Raw genomic sequence first — 25,330 nt, forward strand, 5'->3', positions numbered from 1 at the left:
GACTATGATAGACTATTCCTCTGAAAGAGCCTATAGAAGTGAACAGAAGTGAATAGGAAAAAAATAATCCTAAATTATTCCATTTTACTGTCAGGCCATAAGAAACCAGGCACATAAATCTGTATTACGCAAACATTACTTCACATACCTAGTACAATACCAAAAGGAACACATATAAATGATCAAGACACCTGCACAGCGCAAGAAATAAGTGATCAGGACTTTGCTAGCTCAGACTCAATCTCGTTATACTGTAATGATACAACCTAGTACTAAAAGCTCCTGGTTAGCATGCCAGAAATATTTAAGATAAGCTGTGGATGCCCCATCCCTGGAAGTGTTCAAGGCCAGGTTGGATAGGGCTTTGAGCAACCTGGTCTAGTGGAAGGTGTCCCTGCCCATGGAAGGCTGATTGGCGCTAGATGATCTTTAAGGTCCTTTCCAACCACTGCAGGATAAGCTTCAGGAATCAAACAAGAATACAAGTCAGGCAGAAGAATTGCTCCTCAAGCTAATTCCCCATATCACAAGAGCCAAAAAGCATCTTTCTAAAGTTCTTTGTGTTCTTTCCACTAAGAGGTTCAACACAGCCGCAGACAGAAAAAGCGGAAAGTCAGATAAATTAGCAAACCATTAAGAATTTGAAAGAATGTAAGAGTATAAAATACACCATCCCACAAACTACAGTTCTTTAATGAACCTCATAGCTAGAAGCCTTGATGACTGGGAAGTTGAGATACCTGTAAACCCTACTTCTCAGAAACTGAGAAACTCCTTCTCTTACCTTAACTCCTTAATCATAGCAAATATTCCCACTAACAGGAAGGTTTAAAGCTTTTAAATAATACAGAACACCTCCAGTCTACAATTTCATATACTAATACTTTATAACAATCTACATACTTTACAGTGGAACAAAAAAAGCCTGCTATAGCTGGAAATTATGCCAGCTTGCTGTACAGCCAGATTAGTCAGGTTTAGGAGAGCATAAGTGCTAGCATTCTCTTCAGAGTACACCGCAGATACGAGACAACAAGCCTAGCATTAACCAGGCTGAAAGCTGGCCAGGGCTCCAGCGCTACCTAGAGGGTCTTGCTGAAGTTAATCACAGGCACTGTCAAATGCCATCATGCATTCTCTCTTCATCTCTTTGTATTCAAACACAAAATGAAAAAACCACCTCTTCATAAACATCAGCAAGGAGGCACCTTTTGTGCCTTTTCTTAAAGGAGGGAGCAGTGTTACCTCCTGTACAAAGGTCTGCTGAGGCTGAAATTGGGTATCAACATCAAACTGTCATTCATACCACGAAATGGTTGCCATAGATCTATTACATCGCCTTGCACTGGCTGCAAGAAGAACACACACTCACCCCAGAGTTCTGCTAGGTCAGCTGAAGAAAACTTCATGCAGGCAGTCCTGGTGCTGTCTAGGGAAACTTTAATGTTCATCTGTCTGGGTCAGCCAGCCACTTTAAGTAGGCTATGCTTAGAAGCTATGCAGATAGTGTGTTGTCATACACATGACATTTTCAGCTGCATAGAAGTATGAAATGGCAGCTGTTTTATTCTGCAAGGCATCTGCCAAGTCAAGATGATGTCCAGAGCTAACATAACTGCATTTCTTATTGTGTAGTGTGTTACCATATGATTTCCAGTTTGCCTTTAAATATAATGCTGCTTCATGATTCAGCTACAGCCTTTAACGTCAAAACATTAAGTCTCACTGCAAGCATATGAAGCCACAGAATACCACGTACCCAGTTAGTCCAGTAGGGAAGGGAACTTTTCAGTGGGTCACAATGGTGTCTTCCACATGCTAGAACAAGAAGAGACTCCCGAGGTTCCCAGGTCTGAACTGTTCTCATTCAGACTTGTCACTCCATCTGTAAGACTCACTCCCAGCACCTAGCTTATTCATCTCCCTCTTTACATACCTACCTTCAAAGGAGATATGCAACCTGATAGATCGACTGAATACACCAGTGCAGTCCTGTTACAATTGAGGAAGTTGTCTTAAAATATATCAAGCATTCTCCACACACACAATAAGAAAAAGCTACAACTATACATCAGACCTCCACGCTGCAGTTGACAGGATTTGCAATTTGTGAACTTCTAGCATAAAATTTTCTGTAAACAAACCATTTTAATTAGTGTTTCACAATTCCATATTCCTACCTGTAACGATGTCAAAGCACTGGCCTGCAGATGCTTCCCTCATAAGCAGACTCTTTAGATTGAGGATGAATTCTAAAAATCGGTATTTCAAATAAACCCACAAGGTATCTTCTGAGAAGATCTAGCAGCACTGGCATCTAATGGTTATTATCTAGCATAGTATTCTTGAGTTGTAGTAAATGCCGTTTGATTACCATTAACAGCCATCTTTGTTACAGTATAGGAAGGCAACTAGAATTTCAGTAGACCTAACATACCTATTAGAAAACTACAGCTAACGTATAGCCAGCATATTACTTGGAGAGGTTCCACAGGAACACAAGATAAAAAAGCCACCTGTTAACACGCAGTGAAGCCTTTACCTTTCTTCTCATAGAGAAGCCAACAGGAAGTAACTGACACTTCTCCACGTCTTTGAAGCAGAGGACACGGACAGCTATAGAACAAGCCTGTGCTGTCTTTTAACTTAACACCCAAAACCACTCCCTGAAGGATATTGGGAACGGTGACGTAGCCTATTGCGATGTAGGCCACAGAGAGGAAAGAGAATGAGTAAAATGAAGCACTTAAACAGGCTCTAGGGCCACTAACAGCATAACAAGGCAAACTGGTAACAACCCCTGTAAAAAATGGAATTTAACCCCTTTCCTTCCACAAGAAATAGGCTTTGTCTACTTAGATGAGCTCTAGAACTTGTTTAAGGTGTTTGTTTTGGTTCCTGGGGTTTTTGTTCGGGGTTTTTTTGGTGTTTTAGGTTTTATGCAATAGTATTGCTAGTGCAAGATTTTTTCAGGCTCTTTAAGTCCTAACTCCTAAATATTTAAGGATATGACTAGCACTTCTGTCTATAATACTCCATTAAAATACCTGTTATCTGCTGGTCAGCATACTTTCTTCTTTTGTACCTTGGCCACAAAAAACCCCCAGTGCCTTACTTGATGCTGCTGCACCAAATCTCAAAATCGCAAAGACTTACTGCCCTGAAGTCAGTATTAGGCGAAAGGGGGGCACAAAGTAAAAGACAGGAGGATGTTTATATGCCTTCTAAGTTCAGAACATTTTCTTCTAGCAAGCTGCCCATCCTGCCATCCAGAATCCAGTGTTCAGCATACTTCTCAGATAATGTTACGTCTAATATTCCAGATTTTTATTCCTTCAACATAGATAACATTAATTTACTTCATCAGCTGTATCTAACAAGTCTAGCCAGTTAAGGTAGTAGCAACATTCTAAATATATAAGCATACAATGCATTTAAGAGTTGAGACTAACTGCAATTCAACTGAAGAACTTAATGCAAATGGTTTAACAGCAGAATTGGTTTGGACCTCTTTCCTTCATTTTAAACTGATCTCATAGCTGCACCTCATTTTTGCTTGCTGCTCAAAAGGTTCTCATCATTTACCCACAAACATGCACGCCTGTTTTCTTCCCTTGCAAGCACTCATTCAATTACTTGTACTACTTCACCAGTTGACTCAGAAATTAGTTAAGATAACTTTTTAGTCTTTCTTTAGTCTTGACTTGCTTTCAACAGTCTTGTGCAGCAGATTTTAACACAATATTCTTCCTCACTGTACTCAAAATTCAATGGTTATCCACTCTGCTCAGTTCTTTTTCCACTGCAGTCCTCACCTCCAAACATAAATTTCACGTCAAAGCTCCATGCAGGCAGAAGGTTGTATTCTCAGTTTAGCAGCATCTTGTGCCTTCTGCTTGTAGAAGTAGTTCATAGAATAATTCAGGGAGTGGGTACAACAACATCCTGAAGATTTCCTAGAAAATTTTTCAGTGACATCTCAATAGTCTCATCATCCCTCCCTTCCTCCTGACAGGGAATTTCTATACACAAACAGGGGAAAAAAAAGATATTGTCCCTTGAACTGCAAGGTGCTGTAAGATACAAAAAGGTGTATCAATTGCAGCTGCATTCACGCAAATCCTGGGTTATTCAGCTGCATGAAAGCATTGAGCCTTAAGGAACAACAAAGCTTGCTCTTCCTATGTTGGAAGAATAAAAGCAACACTGCTTATCTGCTTCCATTTCTACCTTCTCCCCGTAAACAGCCATAAGATGTCTACATGGTTTAAAGATGCTAGAGTACACTAAAGCTTACCTGCTGCACTGCATCTGATGATGTAAGAGTCACGTGATTACTTTTATCAGATTAACTTCCTTTGATGCAAAAAAGCACACAAAATCAGTGAATTATACATTAGGCCGGACTGTATTATTTTTTATTCTCCCTTTCCAATACTAAAGAAAAAACCTACACACAGAAATACATGCACAGACATACAAACTAGAACAAATTCAGTACACAGGAAGAAAATCTTCACGACAAACAATATTATACAGCCTTCTAGTACTGTAATATTACCTGAATGCTGGGAAGACAGACAAGTAGGTATCAAGGCAGTTTCTTTGTAAAACAAGCATGTTGGGTGTTAAGGAAACAGTTTTCTGCACCTCTTCTAGTACAAAATTGCTACAAAGTGAAAGAGCTGCATCACTTTAATCAGTTCTCTTGGAAGCAATTAAAACATACTGACAGCAAGACAAGCAAAGTTTAACAGCATATAGAGCAAACTCCTCTTCAAACCACAGGGCTCAGCTGGAGTACAAGAGTTAAGTTTGAAACATTCTAAAAGTCCTGGCTGGAAAGGATCTCTCAAGATACCTGGTCCAACCTCCTGTTTAAAGTAGGACCTTAGATTATACTAGAGATCTCTCATTCTGCTGAGAAGTGACAGTTTCCAACCATGATGATAAAATATATTCCAAGCTCTGAGCAAAAGCAGAAAGGCAAAAGGTGAATCACGAGATTTCCCCTGAAGACAGCGGGGGGGGGGGGAGGGGAAGACAGACATAATCACAAATTAAGATATCAAACCATCATGACAAATACAGAAGCATGGAGATATCACTAACAGACTATATATATATATATATATGAAAAACAGTATTTTCAGCAGAAGCATTTGATAAGAACCCATGCAACAGATGTCAGTTTAAGTAACACAAGATCTCAGATCTGTGTAGATGCACAGGTGTGCAAAGACACACTTCCCATCCCCCCAAGGACAACCTCTCAGCCTGTTGCTCACTGCAATCGCATATAGCTCAGAAAACATTCCCTCCCCTTCAGTTCCTCAAAAACATAATCCAGTAACCCAGACTATGAGGAGGAAGTAAAATGGGCATGTAAACTACAAATATCACAGCAGTCCAGTCACCAAAGACATTATAGACTTAGGACTAACTCATGTCTGTTTTTACACTGGGTAACTTTATACAATACATAAGCTGTTAGCCAGCAACAGATCTTTTCAAACTGCTGACAAAAAAAAAAAAGAAGCTTCAGCACAATATTCTTCCTAGATTCACTTATAATGGACTAGTTCTTTTTAATTCAGCTACTCTGTAATCATTAGCGGAAGGACTTCTTAACCATTCCTAAAAATACCCCATATATTAAAAGAGGTATGGCTACAGCAGAAAACTTCTCAAACACCAGTAGGCCATAAATATACTCAAGCTATGGAATCCACTGGGGGGGGGGGGGAGTAAAGGAGCCAGAGCTACACCTTATTCCACTGACTTTACAACAAACAGCCATCAGAAGACTTTCCCTTAAACAGTCTTTCAAGAGCCTAGACCTTGCCTAGCCTTCTAGCCGATAGTGGCAATGAAGCTCACCTTCACAGAATCAGCAAAATAAGTGGCTAGGAACTGGAAAGGATATACCACCAGGTTAGAATTCTCTAGGCTGCATCTATGCATACATGCCGTAATGACCTACAAGGACTGGGAAAAGTCTTGGCACGGAAGAGGAAGGGAGAGGAGATAAGAATACCTTCATTTGTGATCTCATGGTTCAGAATTACACAGAACTACACTGCTAACTGGCAGTTACAATATTCATTGCCTCAGACTGAAGATTTACAGGTTCCCACAGGAGGTAAGAACACTGAAAATTACTCTCAAAAGGTGCACAACACTTCTCACTAGAGGAATGCTCAGGCTGTTAGGGCTGTGTGATCCAACAGGTTACATATGCCATGTACCCAAGCCAACAGAGTAGCACTGTATCTACTGGCTACTGTCTGGTGAAAGTACTGGAAGGTATCTGTGCAAAAGATACCATAGCTTGATAATACATAGTCTGGGGAACTCAGAAGTATTGTCGAAGAGGAAAAAAAAAAAAAATTCTATATACATGCTATCACATGCTCCAGTGTTAAGAATAGTTTTGTGACACAGGGAAGATCTTCCGAGTTGCAGAAGCTGAATGGCCTCTCATGCTTCAAAGCAGGTCAGTTGAATTTGAAGTCTGAGACTGTAGAGACCTTTCACTGGGCCTGATACAAGAAAGCAAACTGAAGATATATTCAGTGACCTGGAAGAAGCTTAAAACCTTGTTCCATAAAGATTACTGAGACCCAGCACCCATCACATCACTGGTTTAGGAGAGCAGTGGATTTGCCTATACACCACAGCCAGAACTCTAGTGAGTCCTTTTGGGCTGTGGAAAAGTAAAACAAATAGCAAACAGAGCACTACCCAAAACTGTAGCACAGGTACTGTTAGCAGATGGCTTTACAACTGATGAATAGTCAGTTGTAACTGTGCCTCACAAGAATTTAAATAGCTCAAGAACCAAGAGAAACCTATGGATGGAGGGAAGGGCCACAAGTTAACTAAAAAAAAAAAAAAAGCACCTGCAGAAGTTAACAGAACATTCTTGTTCAGCTGGACAATTTAAAGGAACAAAAAAAATGCTGCTCATGTTCTATTCTGTATATGGTTGTACGGGATACAAAGGTAAGTTCAGGTGTATCAGATTATTTGTACAACTAGTCTACCTAGCTCATGGCACCTTTCCATGTCACCACTTTTAACACGTCTAAACTAGCTCAGTAAGTTTTCCATCAGTGTACGGTTTGACTTGAATTCATTAACAAAGGGAATGCTCTCTCAGTGGCAGAATGCCAGGACTCAACACTTCAAGAAAATATTTTCATGTTTACAACACCTGTAATTTCTCTGTTCTTAGTGTTCTATTTTAAGTTCTGTTGCTTAAGTCGGTCAATTTTGCAGTAGTTAATTTTTTTCTGAAAAAAATATGAAGATTACCAAAAAGCATAAGAACCCAGAAACTTCTGACTCTACCTGTATTCAGTAAAAGATTAGTCTTATCTGGATAGGTACAAGTCAGCCAGCAACAGCTCAGCTTAAGAAGCCTAGAGATATTTAAGCCATCTCAATAACATGAAACATTTGTTATAACACACAGGGAACAGGCACATATAAACATAGCAAACATTAGCTGCAAAGCACCGAAGCAGTTTTTGTCTCTGTTGACAGATCTCTTTCCCTTTCAGCACAGCAATGGGGAAAAAAGGGAAGAAGTGAGCAATAGGTACGTTCAAAGTTTTTTCTTCTGTACACTTGTGTCACAGAGCAAAATGTCTCTGCCAAATTGGATCCTATAGCAAGAGACTGACTTTACTTCTACGGGAACTTTAAAATTACTGCTACTTACTGACAAGCTGCTAGACAGAGAAGTTTATACACTATGAGACTCTCAGTATGCAATTCTGCTACCTGGTGCTAATACAACCGTGGTTCCAACTCGTTAGCAGCCATGGAAATACTACTCAATTTTCTTTTTTTTTTTTAAATTAAACAAAAGCAACCAGTATCTCTTCAAGGGAAAAGAAGAATTCCAGCTGCCAAATTCTGACCAAAGCTCTGCTATTTGTACCCAGAGTGAATTGATGTCAATTCTTTGTTTCCAACAGACTTACAACAACAAAAAAAATAAATCACATGCAACAGAAGCAAAACCTCATCTGTCCTTCATTTTCAGCTTCCCTAGAAACCCTTACTTAGTAGGAGCCAAAATTCACTATCTGTGCAGTGACTTAAGCTTTCACTAACATTTTTTTTTTAAAAAAAGCCACATGCTGCCTGGCAAGCATGAGGGAGAACATTCTCTTCAGAAGAGGAGAATGAATTTGAATTAGGAGTTTTTACCTTCTGTGAGACCACACGAACAAAGGCACAGAATCCTTCATGAAGTACAAATCTGTGACACTGCCAAAAATGAAGACAAGCTAGCAGATAGGTGGTCAAGTTAAGACCAAGTAAACAGGTGCAGCAAAGTTGGGGCAGGGGGCATTTATTACCAGTGAAGAAAAAAGTCAATTGAGAGATTAGTGCAAATTTCAGTTTAGAAGCCTGATTTTATTGTCATGAAAGTGAACCAAAAAGTACCCAAAATCATGACCCACTCCTAAGTCTGTCCTGCCCAGTGCTTAACATTCAGCTGCCTTCGAGCTGCATAGCTCCATTTACTTCAACATTATGAGTCTGAATGCAGAACCTACTGCTACAACACCAAGCCTCTTCCCGATTCTAACCTTACGGACCAGACTGTACTTTATTTGTAGTCTGCCATTCACCTGCATCTGGCACGTGCAGCCCTTAAGTAAAATCAAGAGCAATAGCACAAGACAAATACTGATACGGTACATACCCATGTCCTACCTGCAGAGCCTGTTAGACAATACATGCCCCAAGCTGCAGCATGGCAGGTTGCCTAAGCCCTGCCAAGTTCCTAATCAACTTTTACAAAGGTGTCTTAAATTACAGAGACCTGGTAAGCTCAACAGCTAGCAAAACATGATTTGACCACCCAAAGTCTAAATTAGCATAAGATGATCTCTGCAGTCTTCTAGACAACTAGGAGGGAGGCAGAAAGAAAAAAAAAAAAAACCAACAAAAAAAAAGGCCTTTAATTAGCCAGTAGAATGAAGAAATTCAGAAACTGGATCTTACAGAAGTTACTGCTAGAAGAACCACAAAAAACAGTTGACTTGTACCTGCAGACCAGACAAGTGCCACAGATAAACCCAAGATTATAGGCTTAAGTGCAGATCTACCTTGAAAACAAGGTAAAGAGGGAGGAGACTGGATCTTCATTTTGTTAATATTCAGCCTGAAACTAGGTTACATACAGAAATGCCAAAAGTTGAGAAGCCTGTTCATTCATACTAGTATGTCTTAAAGAGAAACACTTCAAAGATAAAACCAAAAATTAAAAAAAAGTTTCCAGGGGAAGGGGAGTACTCACCTGTTTTCTATTTAACTAGAATGGGTCTCAAGTCTTTGTATCTTCAAAATATCTTTTTGAGTTTTGGATAAATCAGGAGGATCTTGGGAGTTTTCCTTTTGTTTTTCTAATAACTGGATTTTAGCACTGACTCAAGCTGATGTCTGTTGAGACATCTCAAGCAGATGATGGTACCCTCCTGAACCAAGACTTCTAAAAAAAATGCTGCACCAAAAAGGTCATAGGCCTGATGTATAGCAAGATTCCTATGCCACATGATATAATCTAGGAAGTGGTTTAATTGTAGTTGTTGAGGAAGAAATCCAATTAAAACAGGTTAAGTTTCCGGCTTCCTCAGCACTGGAACTGCATATGGATCCTTAGCTATCACAAGGATACTGCAATGACAAATGCATTAAAACACATGTAAAGTTTCTAAACTAGGTAGGGCTCGAACCAATGACATCTTGGAATGATATGTCACACATGCATATTCTCGACCAAAACAAAATAATTTATACATCAACATACTTTGCAGTGATGTAATTAAAAGTAAACTCAATATACATACCAGATCACTGACACAGGCACAAAGACATTTACCTTGTATGAGAATCATGACCATGACAGAAACAGAAGAGAAGTTCTGTTCTGTGTAAAGCTGAACAAAAGGAAGTCACTCCCAAAGAAACACCTGTTAAACACTAAGGATTAAGCTGTCTTTAAGCTGATCCTATCACTGATAGGATCAGGACTTTACAGTGCTCAGAGCTATTCTTTCATGGTAAAGAACATAAAATATTAGCTTCCACAACTGCATTTTTGGAAGGTTCCAACCTTTACAGTCATAGAACAAGTTGTCAAAAGCCAGAGTACCAAGCTTTATTAAAGAATTACTCAGCTTTATGGCACACTTCCTTGATGAGACTGTCTATTCCACTCTGCACATACGCACTTTTTTAGTGTTATTAGTTATTAGACGAACAAAACAAGTTTGTGGAATGAAGCATCATACATGGGCATCACAGAGTATGGGAAGAGCAAATGAGCGTCCCAAGAACCTGAATACAGAGGGTTAAGATGCTGAACTTGAGCAAATCTAAATATTGATCAAATGTAAATATTAGAGCTCCTTCAAATACTTTTTAGCAGGATGTCAAACTCAGCCTTAAAATTAAGCTAGACAACAACTCACCATCATCAAACCTTAATACCAACCAAAAAAGCCTACTACAAAGTTCCTCTCTTCCTTCCCATATGTGCAAGTACCACCAGCCCATTTTTTCTGCTTTACCTCACCAATAACTTTTACCTCCTCTCTCCTAGGCTACCCACACACTTTCCATGCAGAAGCAACAATGATGCCTGTATTTCATAGTTCACTAAACTAACAAGCTGACACTAATAAGTTATTTTTCCTCAGGGTCATAGCATAGTCAGGTGGTTCATGCCAAAGACTGAATTCCTTGCCGATAGTCAATTGCTTCAGAGTCAGAAGAAAGACTACTTCCTAGAAACGAGATTTTCCAATAGATGCTACCTAAATCTGTTCAATGCTTTTTGTTACCTCCCAGCTAAACTGCTGCTCTCTGATGTACTGAAAGGATTCACAACCTAAGAATAATACAGAACACGTGTCAGAAGAATACAAATCTTCTCTACAGCTCTGATATAATAAGCAGAGCTGTAAGCCTTCCACAGGTTGACTTTAGCACCAAAACTATCATTTAAGAAGTAGATATTACAATAGCTGATTTGATAAGTCTTTGCTCTTGCAATTTGCTCTGTGACCCAGTCAGACCACTCAAGAGTTGCCTCCCATACACGTGACCTTTAATCCTACACTAACACTTAACTATGCCTTATGAGCAAAACTACAACTTACCACCCCTGAACACCACGTATTGATCCTGGCCTTGCTTAGGACTGGAAGATAACATGGTGAGGAAGAGAAAAAAGGAAAACAGTGTTTCTTTTAAGTATTTTGTGTGTACATCAACAATAGAATACTTTGGAGCAAACCTATGCATCCATCTTGCCATGCTCCTGAGAGACATTTTTGCAAACATGAAAATAATCCCATTCCATGAAGATGATACTGAATTGGAAGCAGACTTTACTTAACTCCTACGCAAGATGTATTGCCTTTTTGTTTTGGGTTTGGGTTTTTTTTTATCTTTAAAAAAGTATCCATGAGACACTCATATAGCTTCAGAACTATTCCGCATGTCATCCTCTTTACTATTTATTTTAAGTCATTTAGTAAAACACACTAGTAAGGGAGACAAGACAAACTGAGATTTCACTGGAGAGGGCAGCTTCATCACAACGCAAGACAGAATAACTCTCTTTGGAGCACTTGAATAAAAAGCACACAGGGAATGGAGTGGCTTCAGATTAAAGAAGGAATATGAAATAGGCAGGCTTATGAAGGAAGAAGGAAAATACCTGTAGGCCCAGAAGTGAGCACAGTTTCTTCCTTTCCTCCCCTCTACACATTATCTTATCAAATGCAAAATTTAGTTATTTCATAAAGGCTGCAGCCTTTCTTAATCCTACATCTGTTTTGCTAATCAAAGATACTCAGCTAGGAGCATGCACATCCCCATGCCAAATATAATTAATGAGCAATGAAGTGTTCTAGTAATCACAGTATCTTTACTACGTCTACTTTCCCACTTCAGATCTTTGAAGCAAATCTTTTCTCCCAAAAATTATTTCCTAGCACCTCCAATCCCCATTAGCTACCATGCCAAATTACTACTACTAACTTTGGGTCCTTCTTCTATGCCTTTCAAACTTCGCTTGTATGTTTCTTTGTACTTAAAGGCTCCCCTGGCAGAACAGTTTTGGGACACAGATACTGTATACTGCAGTTTGAAGACAGCTTGATCTGTCATCCAGCACAAACTTCTCCCACAGAACTGAAAGTTAATGAAGACACTGCTCACCAAACTTGCGGTATCTATTAATAAACACTTTCAGCTATTTCCTATTAAATACCTATTTTGACTAATTACAGAGTGGAGGGTATAAAGCTTCTAACACTGAATATTCAAAACAGCGGTCTGGTGTTGTCATTTCAAATATCAATAACAGCATATGCTATTAGCATATACTAGTATGACTATTTATTACATTAAATAGCTAAATGATAAGAACCTGACAGTTTCAGGGGTGCTTTTTTTATTTTCTGGAAAAACATTTCAGATGTGGTATAGTAGTGTGTGTTTTATAATGGATACTTCTCTAATTAATTAAAATGACAGCATAAACATTCTGTACATATTCAAGTATGACAGACATTCTGGGCTCACCACTTTTTTTTTTTTAGTAACTCCATTAACTAAGCTTAATGGTGATTACACTTCCTTACACTCTTCATAAAAGATTTAACTTGCTACCAAAATGACAGTACAGTCTAAGGAGAAAAAAATCTAAACAAGCCAGACTTTAGGGCATTAACGCTACCGGCTTTTCAGCTGACCTCCACTATATCTTACAAAGAGTACAACAGTACTGAAGGAAGTAAAAACCCAACTACGTTTCCCAGGAGATGACCGTACTCAGTAGGATGTCTAAGTAAATTAGAAAGGAAAGTCAGTTCCTCCGATACAAAACCTAAGTGAAAGTCATGTGTACTTCATAGGAATTATTTTCCAACTGCTACATATTTATCCAAAGTTCCTACCTTAGAGTACATTATTTCAAACCCCTTTGTTTACACAATTACCTCAGAAAGTACAGGGATAGAGTACCACTATTAGTTTCGGTCTAATGCCTGTGCAGACCAGTTCTGTATTTGAATTCAGCACAAACTTCAGAAACTGATAAAAAAATAATCTGTAAAGTTTATATAGATTATTTAAAACTTGACACTTCCAACTATCACCATCACCAGTAAAAGTTTTTGAATTCTGCTGAAGCAACCTGAAATTACATCAGCTTCTCCTTTACTCTCCCACCACAAACACTACTCCAGTCTATGCAGGTATAAAAAACAAAGCAGCTTAGACTACATCCAACCACAAATGTGTATTTTAAAATTAGTTGATAACTGGGCCACCAACCTTCCCAGCAATGCAGCAAAAACCCCCAAGAGTAGGTGCAAATTTAGTTTGTTGCCATAACCTCGAATACTATTACATAGTAACAAACTACCTTGATTTAAGTAAACTTCAGACTTTGTCACAGGTCTGGACTTGCCTTAGTCACTTTCCACTTCTGATATCGTCAACAGAAAGACCAAATCCTTCTGAAGTAGGTTTTTTTAATGAGTTGGATAATATAAAGCAAAGATATGCTCACTTATGTCTCATAGAAGCTATTGAGAACCAGAAGTACAGTAGTTTGCATCTTCTCTATTTGTCTCACACTGTGATCTCTGAGGAGCATTCATGAGTCGATGGGTACAAAACTCTGGGTCCTTTATTTCATTGCCTCAGCTGTTCAAAGCTTAAGTATTGCAAGTTAACATCTTTAGACCACCTTCCCTTAAGGTAACTAAACTCAGCAGTACCTGTGGGAGCAACTGCCTTTCACGGTATACCTATAACATTGATGACAATTCAGCTAGATTTAATGGTATAAAAGCTGAACACTTAGACACAATTCTGCATATTGGGTTTTTTCTTCCTGTTAGCCTTTAGCTGCCAACTAGATATTTTAGGGTAAAAGTCAGCCATTTAAAGTACTTCAATCTGAAGTGATCCAAAAAAAACACAGTAAGGAAGAATTGTCACTTCGCTTAAAAAAACCCACAACTAAACACTAAAATGCTATTTAAAAAGAGATCCCATTAGCATTCACAGTATTTCCAGGAACAGGCCCTTCTCCCTTCCTGAGAAACTAAGATTTAAGACTGGTTCTTCCAAATACTTTTCACGACAGCCTACCTTCCTCCACTGTGTCAGTAGTGCCATGAAGTTATATTTGTTTACTCTATGAACATATATAGATAGATCGATACCCGCACTGAATCAGAGTTTAGCAAAAGAGTACAAGTACTCTTTGATGAGGACTATTAAACTAGAGCTTTCCACCCCTGTCAGTTTCAAACACACACAGAAGAGCAAGAATATTTTGGATTAAGTACTTTATCTTTTAGATATAGCTGGATTCAAGATATTCATGGTTTTGTTAATGTGCAGTCAGAGGCCCACACTGGAAAACAAAAAAGTTTAAAGTGACAGCTTCTGTAAGCTATGGGTGCTTAAACACTTATACGACTTGAAAACAGGCAATAACCTTAAACTTGTGATGGAATTAAATCTTGAAACCCTGATTTCAGTAATGACAGGACACCAGTAAATTCCAGAAGTGAAAGATCTTTTGATGGCAGAACTCAGGACTCTTGCTACTATTTCCAGGCTTACAGAAGAGAGGTCCTTCATTATTATATTTCTGTTTTCTTAAATCCCTAACCATTTAAACAACCAATTGCTGTTAAGTAGCATCCAAATAGAACACATCATCATATGACTTCAGCAGAAAGCATTTGTAATGATGAGCAGACTATTACCCATAAAAGGAAACTATGAAATAAGATGAAAGCTGTATTATTGTTACAGCCTTGCTTATTTCAGCATAACTACCCAGGTGATATGATTATCTAAAGCCAGAGCTGTTCTCCAAACTATCAAGACTTAAAAGCTCCATTTCATCTCCTCCTCCCCTCCCTCAAAATAGTAAGTATGTGTCAAAAGTACAAAACAGTAAAATATTCTAATGAGAAATTCTGCAATGATACGAATATGAAGTACAAAACCACCAAGCAGCACAGAGATCCTGTATCTCAGTACTAAAAACAAGAACTTTTGCTATAAGCCAAGCCCTTGTCAGTTGACATGAGCATTAGTGACTATATGTTACAGTTACTTACATAGCGATAACTGGAAAAGAATGGAGAGGAGGGGGGGTATGAAAGATGAACCAATGCTTAAGTATATATACTATTACAGAGTAACTGAGAATTCTCCAGTGCTTTTGTACAAAAGAAGTATTTATCTGGAATACTCTATCCCATCACAGCTGGCCTTGGTCAAGAGAGATGAATTCCAGTTGAAAGAAAAGTACTCTTACAGAAGGCGACTAATAAAGCCAGTATTATTTAGCCTGGCAACAGAAAGGTTATAAATGCTTTCTGTAAGTGCAAAGGGTAAAACACCAGGAGAAAAAAATTATTTAAGATGAGAAGACAGCACTGATGCAGTTAGCAGGCAAAACTGTTATGAGAAACTTGCAGGTTGGAAATTAGATGATCCTACATTTCAAGAAATGACATTCTGAAAGGATCTCCTAGGAGGGCTGAAGAATTAAAAAAGCAAGTATGAAAAAAAACCAAAACAAAACACACAGACACACCTGCTTTTTAGATGGCTGCAAATTAAGAGATTTAAGTGATATACCAACAATATTAGCAGATTACACTTCTAGCATTATGAGGTCTCTTACTAAGATTATTCCTAGACATTAGTACTTCATTCTCCTTACCAAAAACTGACAAATAACAAGTTCTGTTGTTCTACTAGGCCAACCAACAGAGACAAGATGCTCATGTTGCTCAGGACTGAGACACTCTGCTACAAAAAGTATTTTAAAGGCTCAGTTCCTAGCAAAGGCCACCCCCACTTTGACTTTGTTGCTAAGGCCATAACTAGAACACCATTCTTGCTATCCTAACACCCACACCTCAGAACGCAGAAGTCAGAGAAGACACTGCAAAGAAGCAAACCTATATTATCTACAGTTTGTGACGTTTTTCTTGTCCTGTCCAATGGTACCTACCACTGAAACTCTGGAAAGAAAACTTGTCCCCACACCTTCAGCTGGAAAGGGTTTGGGGGGGGAAGGCAGAAGATAGCTCTCCAAAGCAAGTTCTTGCAGTAAGCAGCAAGTCCTAGGATTTAAAAATAAAAAACCACAAACCAAACACCACACTTTTGGATAGGGTTATTCTATGCAGAGGTTGTTTACCCAATTTGATCCTTCTACTGCTGTGTCACTCTGTGCCCATATGTTCATGTTTGATATCTCCCAATGTGTGTGCAGGGAGGTAGGGGTGTTGGAAATATGCCAGAGTTATCACAATCAGAAAACCAAATGAGCTACTCAATTTTTTTAGAAAGATCTCCACCCAGAACTAGCAGGCAAAAACCCAGGAACACTATGCAAGTACAACATAGATATTTTGTAACTGAGTTGTTAACAACATTCAAGACAACTTCAATCTCAGAAGGGGTTACAGAACAGAGAAAGTTCTGTACTGATTTAACTCTGTTGCTAGATCCATTACCCATATCACCTGCTATATAGCTTGATTTGCCATCTTACTGAGCTGTCTTTCCAAATAGCCTAACATAATTTTGTTTAAGCAAAACAATATTGCAAATCTAAAAATCTGCAAGGAAGAAACAATTTCTTAGTTGAAGGGGAACAGCTTTTAGATAAAAATATATTAAGCAATTTTGTTATGCACAGCAACCTACTTGGCTTACTTTTGATTAAGTTTTTAGAATGCTCTACCACCACTAAAACAAGATCAGAATTACTTGCATTAATAGTACAGGTGAGATCTAATAGGGTTTCCAGTAACTTCAAGTGGCCACAAAACTGCAACAATACAGCAGATACCACAACAGAAACAATGCTAGTTTAGAACAGTCAGACCGCTAAGAACAAGTTGAGGGAGTTGACCAGGTGTTTCTGGTGACAATACAGCTGTTGCCAGCAGGAAACATAGCTAGAATTCAAGTGTAAGATCTCAGTCTAATAGAAACTCAGGCTTCATCTGAACAAAATACATGAAATAAAGACGTTTGAAAAATAGGTGATACAACTACAATGATTTTACGCATTGACTTAAGTTACCCAATACCAGTCTACTTTATTTAGAACTACAAGAATTTTAACAGCCTGTGGCTAAGTCTGCGACAGAGGAAAAAGCCTAATACACCAAGAGAATACACTTTACTCCAGACAGCTTCTGGAAGCAATAAAGTACAGCAACAAGTGTGTTCATTGCATTGTTTTGAAAATGACAGATTGAGATTACTTTGCCTGTCACTTCAGTGGAGCATCACAGGCAACTTTACATTTATTTTAAGTGTGCTCTCAAAATTAACTGATTACTACATTTGCACTTAACTTTCCAAATATACAGTAGTTCTCAGGTTCTAGCTTACTTGACTTCATCTGCATACAGCACAGTTAAATCAAAATCTTCAGTGCCCATTCTGTTCCAACTCCACTTTGGTTTTGGCAGTATGTCAAGAACCCCTAAGCTATTAAAAAAAAAAAAAAGAAAAAACTCCCATCCTTACTACTGTGACTATAGTGCTCAAGTATTTAAACATTAATGGAAGGCATTTAAGCAGTACCATTCCTTCACACACTAAATTCCACAAAAATCATCTTTCCTCTTCACAGTTAACCTGAAGAGAGCCACTCTCTCCACAAAGTATTTAAATGTATTTTTTTAAAAAAAGAGCATTTCTCTTAACAGTGCTTCTTCCAATTCTAGTTACAAAGGGATGATAATAGTTTTCAGCTGGACTCCCTCTGTCAAGGCTCTAGTATGAAACATGGCTACATTCAGTTGCAAGTCTACAAACACTTGAGGTAAATGAGAAATAGGGAATATGCAACAGAACTATATCAACTTCAAATTTATTCTATGACAACTTTTAAGAAAGGATCTTTGCCATCTTATTTTTGGCAAAGAAATACATTTGTTCTTCTGTCCAGCTTTTCATAACTGAGTAACAGAATGAAACTAACTTATTTAATCCATAATCTTAGGGTATAATGCAGGTCTTCATTGTTACTACCAGTGTTTTACTGTAGAAAGCTATCTGCTAAATAAATCAGGCAGAATGCTACCAGAGTTAGGATATGGCAGCACACACAGTCATTACATAAACATGAAAAACATTGTGGAATACAATGTAGCAGATCTTCAAAGCACAACTTTTAACACTTGGAATCCTGGCTTAAAGTTTGCCAAAGTTATGTAGCTTCTATCACTTGCTTTAAATGAGATTCAATTGAAATGCGGTTTTCTCCAGAAATTTTCTGATTAACTTCAAATCAAATTGCATTTTTACGTACACCAATGGTATTCCTGCCCCTTCAATTACATCCATTCATTTATTTTGATTACTGGTATTACTTAAAGATCTGAAACCTAGCTATGCAGCTTCTTCTCAGGTACTATCATATCATGCTTATACACGCAGACTATGACTGCGTGTCCTTGTTCAAGTTAGCTGTTTCCCACCTTCCCCTCATCCCTTTACCATGGATGAGTTCATCAAGCTATTATACCTGAAACAAGTTTTAAAGAGCAATTACAGTTCCCAGTCAGTAATTTGATTGTAACAGAGTATATCCTCAAAATAGAGAGGAAGAGAACATTTGCTCTCTAAGGAAGGCAGAGTTCCAAGTTTGTATTTCAGTATACAGCCTATTAATATGCACCTTAAGTTACTTTGTTCATTAGTTCCCTTTAAATGCATAGCCACATCTCACCTGTGATCAGAAGGTTCAGTTACATTGCACACACCTTCCAGGAAGGGACACTCTCTATACTGAATAGGATAATTACATAAGGGATTTGACATTGGAAGACACAGAACATTATTAACATGGATAAGATGCCATCTTCCAGCCCTGATGCTAACCATGTCTTACAATATTATCTTGTCCAAAAATAGGCATCTACCACAGGTTCATACTCCACAAAGATACATGATGTAAAGACAGCTTCTCCTCATTAACTCCAGGAGTTAAATAAGCACCTAATCATTATACCAGCATCAAAGACATTTAATGCAAGTGCCTTGATTGTTGCGGGGGGGGGGGGGGGGGGGGGGGGGGGGAGGGTATATGTGTGCATGTGTTTTCCCTTGTGTTTGGGGTGTGGGGGGAGGCAGGCATGGGGGATGTTGAATTCCATCACTAGCGTTACTATGCCTTGTTTACATCTTCCCTTTTTTGATGCCTCAACTCATTTATATTGCTCCTGAAAACTTCCTGGTTTCAACTTAGAAGATAGTACCTAAATATATTTTTGATGTCCACATTTATTTACCTGTACTTCTGCTTTTACATCTAAGCAGTCTTGGACCAAGAGAGGAGGTACAGAACAGGCTTAAAGCACATAAAATCCCACAGTACAGAAAAAGAGATCATTTCTCCTACTCGTAATAGATCAGATAAACCATAACAAGCTGATCACAAAGCAAGTAAGACAGAAGTTAGACATGGAGAAAGATTAGGGAGAAAATGGCACACACATTTCCTAAAAGCAAAGACAGCATGAGACTAGACCTAGTTACCTTGGAGCATAGATCTGTACTAGGTGACCTATGAAGGCTTGTCCCAGGCCTGTTTTTCCTAATGGTTTTACCTTTAGGAACTACCTCTAAAAATCCAATTAAAAATTCTTCATTATAGTTACTGCTCTGCATTAATAACAATTGATACTAACCATGCTTTAAACACACAATAATAGTCAGCCACAGATCTGAAGGAGATGCATATCACTGGTATTGACTCTAATGCCCGTCTCATTACATCACACAGACTTCTGAAAGTTTAATACCTTTGTCCCCAAATAACACATGTACATGAGAAAAAAAATGTTTGTGTTCTTTCATTTCCACCTTTACAGAAGTCTAGCAAGTAGATGCCCTTTACACTAAGTTTGCTTATTTGAATGTTATGGAACAAATAAAAAAAAAGTTGTCAGTAACAAGTTACTTTGCAAGCAGAATAAACGTGAAATATACTTCACCTTTCACATCTTAAAAAAGCAGTCACCATCTTCAAGAAGTACCAGGGACCTCAGCTTCCATTTTGAAATACCAAATTGCTCCCTATAACTCCAGGTTCACATTCCAGGAGATGACTCAGACCCTTCCATACCTTTTCAGAAGGTCAAATCTTTGCAGTTCAGCATGCACACTTCATTGTGGACACCATCACAAAGCAGACCAATCCATTCAGAAAACACGGAGAAACTGTGTTTTCCCCCCTTCTCTATGAGACAGCATTGTACTGTTACACATAGAATCCTTCTGGTTTCCTCTCTACATATACCTCTGTAGGTTGTTTGGGGTTTTTTTTCCCCTTTCTTACTACTCAAGAAGATGGAGTTACTTCATCAGTACAGTTTATTTATACAAGAGTAGATAAAGTCAAGTGGTGAGAAGGGCCAAGTGACCTCCACAGGTCCTCTCCAAACTGGCTTACTATGAATCATGACAAGAGAGGCTTTTTCGGAGCAACTGAAGGCAACTATGGCTTGAACAGCATTGCTAGTACTTCTCATGCATCTTTAATATTGAAGTTCAGTATTAGATCACCATGATTAACTTTGATATAGGCCTAACCTTTCCAATGTTTCCTATATAAAAGTCTTCACTTCAAAAGCTGACTATCTATTGCTCTTATACCTGGCAGTTTTCTGCCATATTTCTACTGAGCATGTTCATGAGTCAAGGAAGACTGACAACAGTCAGTACATTGCAAGACAAGCCTTATTATAGACAGTGAGCGTAAACAGATTGGTTATATGTGCTCGAACCCTGGCTGCCAGACAGAATTGAAGAAGAATATGACTGCATATTTACACAGTTAGATTCTACCAACTTGATGAGAAAAATTTTATCACGTGGTAGGATTAGGAGAACAATTGCTCCTCAAAACTAATCTTTGCACTAAAGTAACCATCACTGCTATCTGAAATTTCGCATGCAGTGAAGAAGTTAGTTGATTTAGCACCATCTTTCACACTGACTGTACACTTGATACCATGTGTAGCTAGGAATTTTACTTACAGAAGATGGCAGAATTCATGTTTTCAAGTTAATCACTTTGTTTAAAAAAAGACATCCTGAAACAAGCAGCTACATACAAGCATTTTTGTCATGATCACCAGTGACAAGTCTGAAAACAATTCTGCTCCTTGAGAAACAAGTTATTTCGTGCAAATTGAAAAATTATCAGGAGAAAAAAAGAAACAGTTAATGATACTTTGTTTTGCAGTTACCAACCTCATGTCCTGAATAACTTAGCTACAAAAATGTTCAACAAGAAGTTGCTTCATATACCGCCATAAATCTATGGTACTATGTATAGATTAAAATATTAAGAGCAAAGTAAAAGTATTACTTTTTCAGAAAAATAAACCCACTGACCCAAAGGTAATCTGTTACCCTACAAAAAAAATTCAGATGTACTACTGCCTTCAGAAGGAGCACTGAATAGGGCAGCAACAGCTTGGTGAAAAGTTTCCACTATTAAGAGTGTCACAGAGTCCACGAAGTGCTTTAAAGACAACGTTACTATTTGACAGGTAATGGACAGGACAGAGATCATCCAACAGGCCAGTGGGAGATCCCACAAACTTTCAAGGTTCAGTTTTTCATAATGTGATAGTACACCATGTTGTGCAACTTTAGGATTTGATTATTCTTTGTCACAATAATTTAGTCTGTGTGACAGAGGACAAACCCGTGATCAGAAGTGTTCTACATGATGCTTACTAATTAGCTTGTTGGAAAATACAGCATGGCCTATAAATCTAAGATTAACACAGATAGTTCTGAGATGCACTTACACTGCAAATTAAGTACAAACACATAGGTTAGTAAAACAATAACCTTTCTACTCGTGCTTTAGCTTCACTGCTTAGAAACAAAAGTAATTTAGTCAGGTTGTCTTCCTGGATTGTCTCAAAGTAAATAACTGTACTTATCAGTGATGTAATGACCCACACAGAAATAATGTCATGAATGAAGACTTGACAAAAAGTCAGCTGCATTACATTTTGCTAAACTGCTGCAGAAGGAATACAGTGTCTTTGTTGCCTATAGGTTTGAGCCTCAAATTTAGGAATTATTTTATGAACACAAGTTTTCATTACAATTTTTTTTCCTGTAATACTTACTTTCCAGGTTTGAGGACAAACAGTCAAAATGTAATATAAAAAGAATAATTAAAAAAAATGAATTTGTGCATGATTCCCCATTGAGAATGGTAATTCTGAATACTCGTTTACAGGGAAGATACAGGTTGTTTCCCTAATGGTCACTTTAGCCTAAAGAACTTTTGCAAGACATCAAAAGAAGCCATTTTCATAAGCCTCTTACTCAACAGGTCAGCACTCCTATTGAGGTAGATCTGCTATATTAATAAGTAGTAATGTCACACTGTGGATGACCTACAATTTTTCTACTAACAGCTGAGACCTGTTTAGGCTGCTACCTTTGTAACTATCTGGAGATTGAAGAAACATTCAGACTTAAAAATTGTCAATTCAAGCTTACTACTCTCAATTTTTCAGAAAGACCCTAGGAGTGAGGGGCAGGGGGGGAAGAAATCAGGTTACCCATATTTCTAACACAACAACAGGATACACCAAACAATAAAAACTAAAAATACCCTTCCATTTTAAGATCAAAAACAGTGTATATACAGATCCAAGCCATTCACCATCAGCTACATTTTACAACTATTGCACATTAAAAACATGTAAGTTACTGAAAACTTGAAGTATTATTTACAGTATTTACTCACCAGAACACTGCTTTTAAACTTCTTAGTTCAAATCTAATATTAATTGTTAAAATATTAGCTGCAAAAACTGAAACACTATTTTTTTCATAAATACATTTTATCCCTATCAATATTTAATAAACAGGTTACCAAACAATAGAACACTACACAGGTATTTTTCAAGTATTGCTTTTATGTTCATTATGCAACTTTTTATATATGTAAAAAATATTTTAAAAAACTTTAAGCTAAATGAAAAACTTAAAAACCTCACAATTCTGTTTCAGCAGAAATCAAATACCAAAAAACACTGATATACAATTAAAAAGTCTAGTCTTGGGGGTGGGAGAGAAGAGAGAGAGAAGTGGGGAGAAAATAATAAACTGGAGATAAACGGAAGTAATCACAGCAATGCTTACCAGCTTTTAAAGTCCTACAATGAAAGTATATCCACAACAAGAGTTCCCATCATAAAAACCTGTAAAATTAACTTAAGCGCTTGGAATTCCTCTTCTTTCTCTTTATGAAAAATGTACTTCATATTTGTCAGGCAGCAACTACTCAACCCCTCTTTCTGACAGCCTTTAAAGCACCAGGAAAAGCTCAATATTCATAATACACATAACACAAACTGTGGAAGTTTTCCTGTTTGAGTAAAGTTTTGTGTTACAGTGTGGATCAATATTATTTCTGCTGAACAAGGCAGGAAAAAAAAAAACTTGAACAGCCTTTTGAAAAAAAACTATTTCAAATTAAAATTATTATTAGATTGCTACACATAATAAAACCACCCTGAAAACAAACTGCACACACTCTAAAAACGTTCCCAAGTTGCATGCCAGACTTACAGAATAAATTTAGGCCAGTACCAAGCACTCATTTCTTCCCCGTGTGTAAATGCGACACAATCGGGCCTCACATGCAGGCCTCTCTCTCCAATACAGGCAGGACCTTTGTTCAATACGTCGATGTTTTTCCCCCAAAGCCCTTGACATAACTTTCCATTCTTTCCCCTATTATTTTCCGGTTCACAGTCTAGACTTTCGGACTCCCGTTCTGTGAAAACCCCTGGCTGTCGAGAAAGCCAGTGCACTAGGAAGGCCGGGGGGGGGGGGGGGGGGGGGGGGGGGGGGGGGGAAGGGGGAACAATAAAAAAGTTGAACAGCAGGAAGATGGGCCTACAGGTCTGGCGAAAGCCCCGGTATCAGTTTGTTTCCCAGCCCCAGATAAGCGGAGCAGGACCCAGGAGGTGGCTGGCGTCAGTGCTACCAGCACCTCAAAACTTCTCCCACTCCCCAGCCCCCCCAGCCCGCTGGGGAAGGAGGAAGCGCCAGGCAGGAAAGGCAGAACCCAGCGTTTGATCAGCCTCCAAGTACGACGCATTATGCAAGCAAACGCGAGGACCAGGCAACTTGCTTCTTGACTGAAAGCAACAAAAACATCAGCTCTAAAACATTAACTGCGAAAATAACCCCTTCTTGTGGCTAGCCAGCACTGAAACTCCGACCCTACAGGCGCCTCCATTCTCTTGCCACCTTCTTCCTCCCCCCCAAAGGCTTGTGAAAGATGGACGTCGGCCGATTATTTAGCATTTTTATCGAGCCGGGCAGGGGGGAAGGCAAGAGGAATTGCTATTTTTTCCTTTAAGATATTCGATAGCTCCTTCAAGGGAAGAAAAAAAGAAAAGAAAAAAAAAAAAAAAAGCAGAGCCATTGGGGAAAAGAGGGCCAGCCGGAGCGGGGGAGGGAGAAGACGGGGAAGGGCATACAAATCGGTACGGCAGTGTCAACACTGACACTGCCCTTTTGTATCAGCAGCTCCACAGGGCCCGGAGCGGGGAGGCCGCGCTCCCCCCACACGCCGGGCGGCCCGGGCGAGGCGAAGCCGCGGGCAGCAGCTCTGCTCGACGCCGGGGGGAGAGGGGATGTCCCTAGAGCGGGCTCCAGTGACTGCCTGGCCATTTTGTCAGCTCCGTTTCCACCCCTTCCCTTCCTCAACGAAGAACCCCCTCCTCTCGCCCCATTACACACCTCCGGCCCCCCGCCACACACACACTCACCAGCGCGGCGTCGTGTCGTCCCCACCTCCCCAATCCGCAACAATGCTCCGGGATGGCGCTGCTCCCCTCCCCCGGGCCGCCGGGAAGGGCAGCTCGGCTAATGCCGGGGATGACACAACAGGCCCGGCCACCCGACCCGGAGGCTACCGAGGGGCCCAACGCTACAGCGCCCCGCGCCCGCCTCCTCGGCGCCCCCTAAAAGAGCGGAGAGGCCCCGAGTACCTAGTTTGTCCCGATGCGGCCTCCGCAGACGCTCCGTGCCTCCCCTCCTCCCGGCAGCAGCCGCCTCTCTTCCCTTCAATTATCAGCTGAAGCCGCAGCACCGAGCAGCGCCTCGTCCGCCGCCTCCGCCGCCGAACCCTTTCCAGCGGCGTGAGGGGGAGGCTGTGGGACTACTTTCTCCCGTCTCCGGG

The 25,330-nt window shown here is 39.3% G+C and overlaps 1 protein-coding gene across 14 annotated transcripts in view; it reads right to left on the minus strand.

The window, feature by feature from the left end:
- Nucleotides 1-25,267, minus strand: part of TRIP12 (thyroid hormone receptor interactor 12) — a 79,601-nt gene extending 54,334 nt beyond the window's left edge. For 6 of the 14 annotated variants that reach the window (XM_037407013.1, XM_037407011.1, XM_037407009.1 and 3 more), the window contains exon 1: nt 25,140-25,248. The gene's annotated coding sequence lies outside the window, so the exon portion shown is untranslated. Of the gene's footprint in view, nt 1-1,759; nt 1,819-3,815; nt 3,841-16,084; nt 16,197-16,273; nt 16,295-23,706; nt 23,730-24,917; nt 25,023-25,139 lie in introns of those variants that run through there. The other 8 variants (XM_037407003.1, XM_037407014.1, XM_037407004.1 and 5 more) reach the window with 8 other exon arrangements.
- Between the last annotated feature and the right edge of the window lie 63 nt (nt 25,268-25,330).

The sequence above is a fragment of the Falco rusticolus genome, chromosome 13 (genome assembly GCF_015220075.1).
Source record: "Falco rusticolus isolate bFalRus1 chromosome 13, bFalRus1.pri, whole genome shotgun sequence".
In the NCBI taxonomy this organism is placed as follows: domain Eukaryota; kingdom Metazoa; phylum Chordata; class Aves; order Falconiformes; family Falconidae; genus Falco; species Falco rusticolus.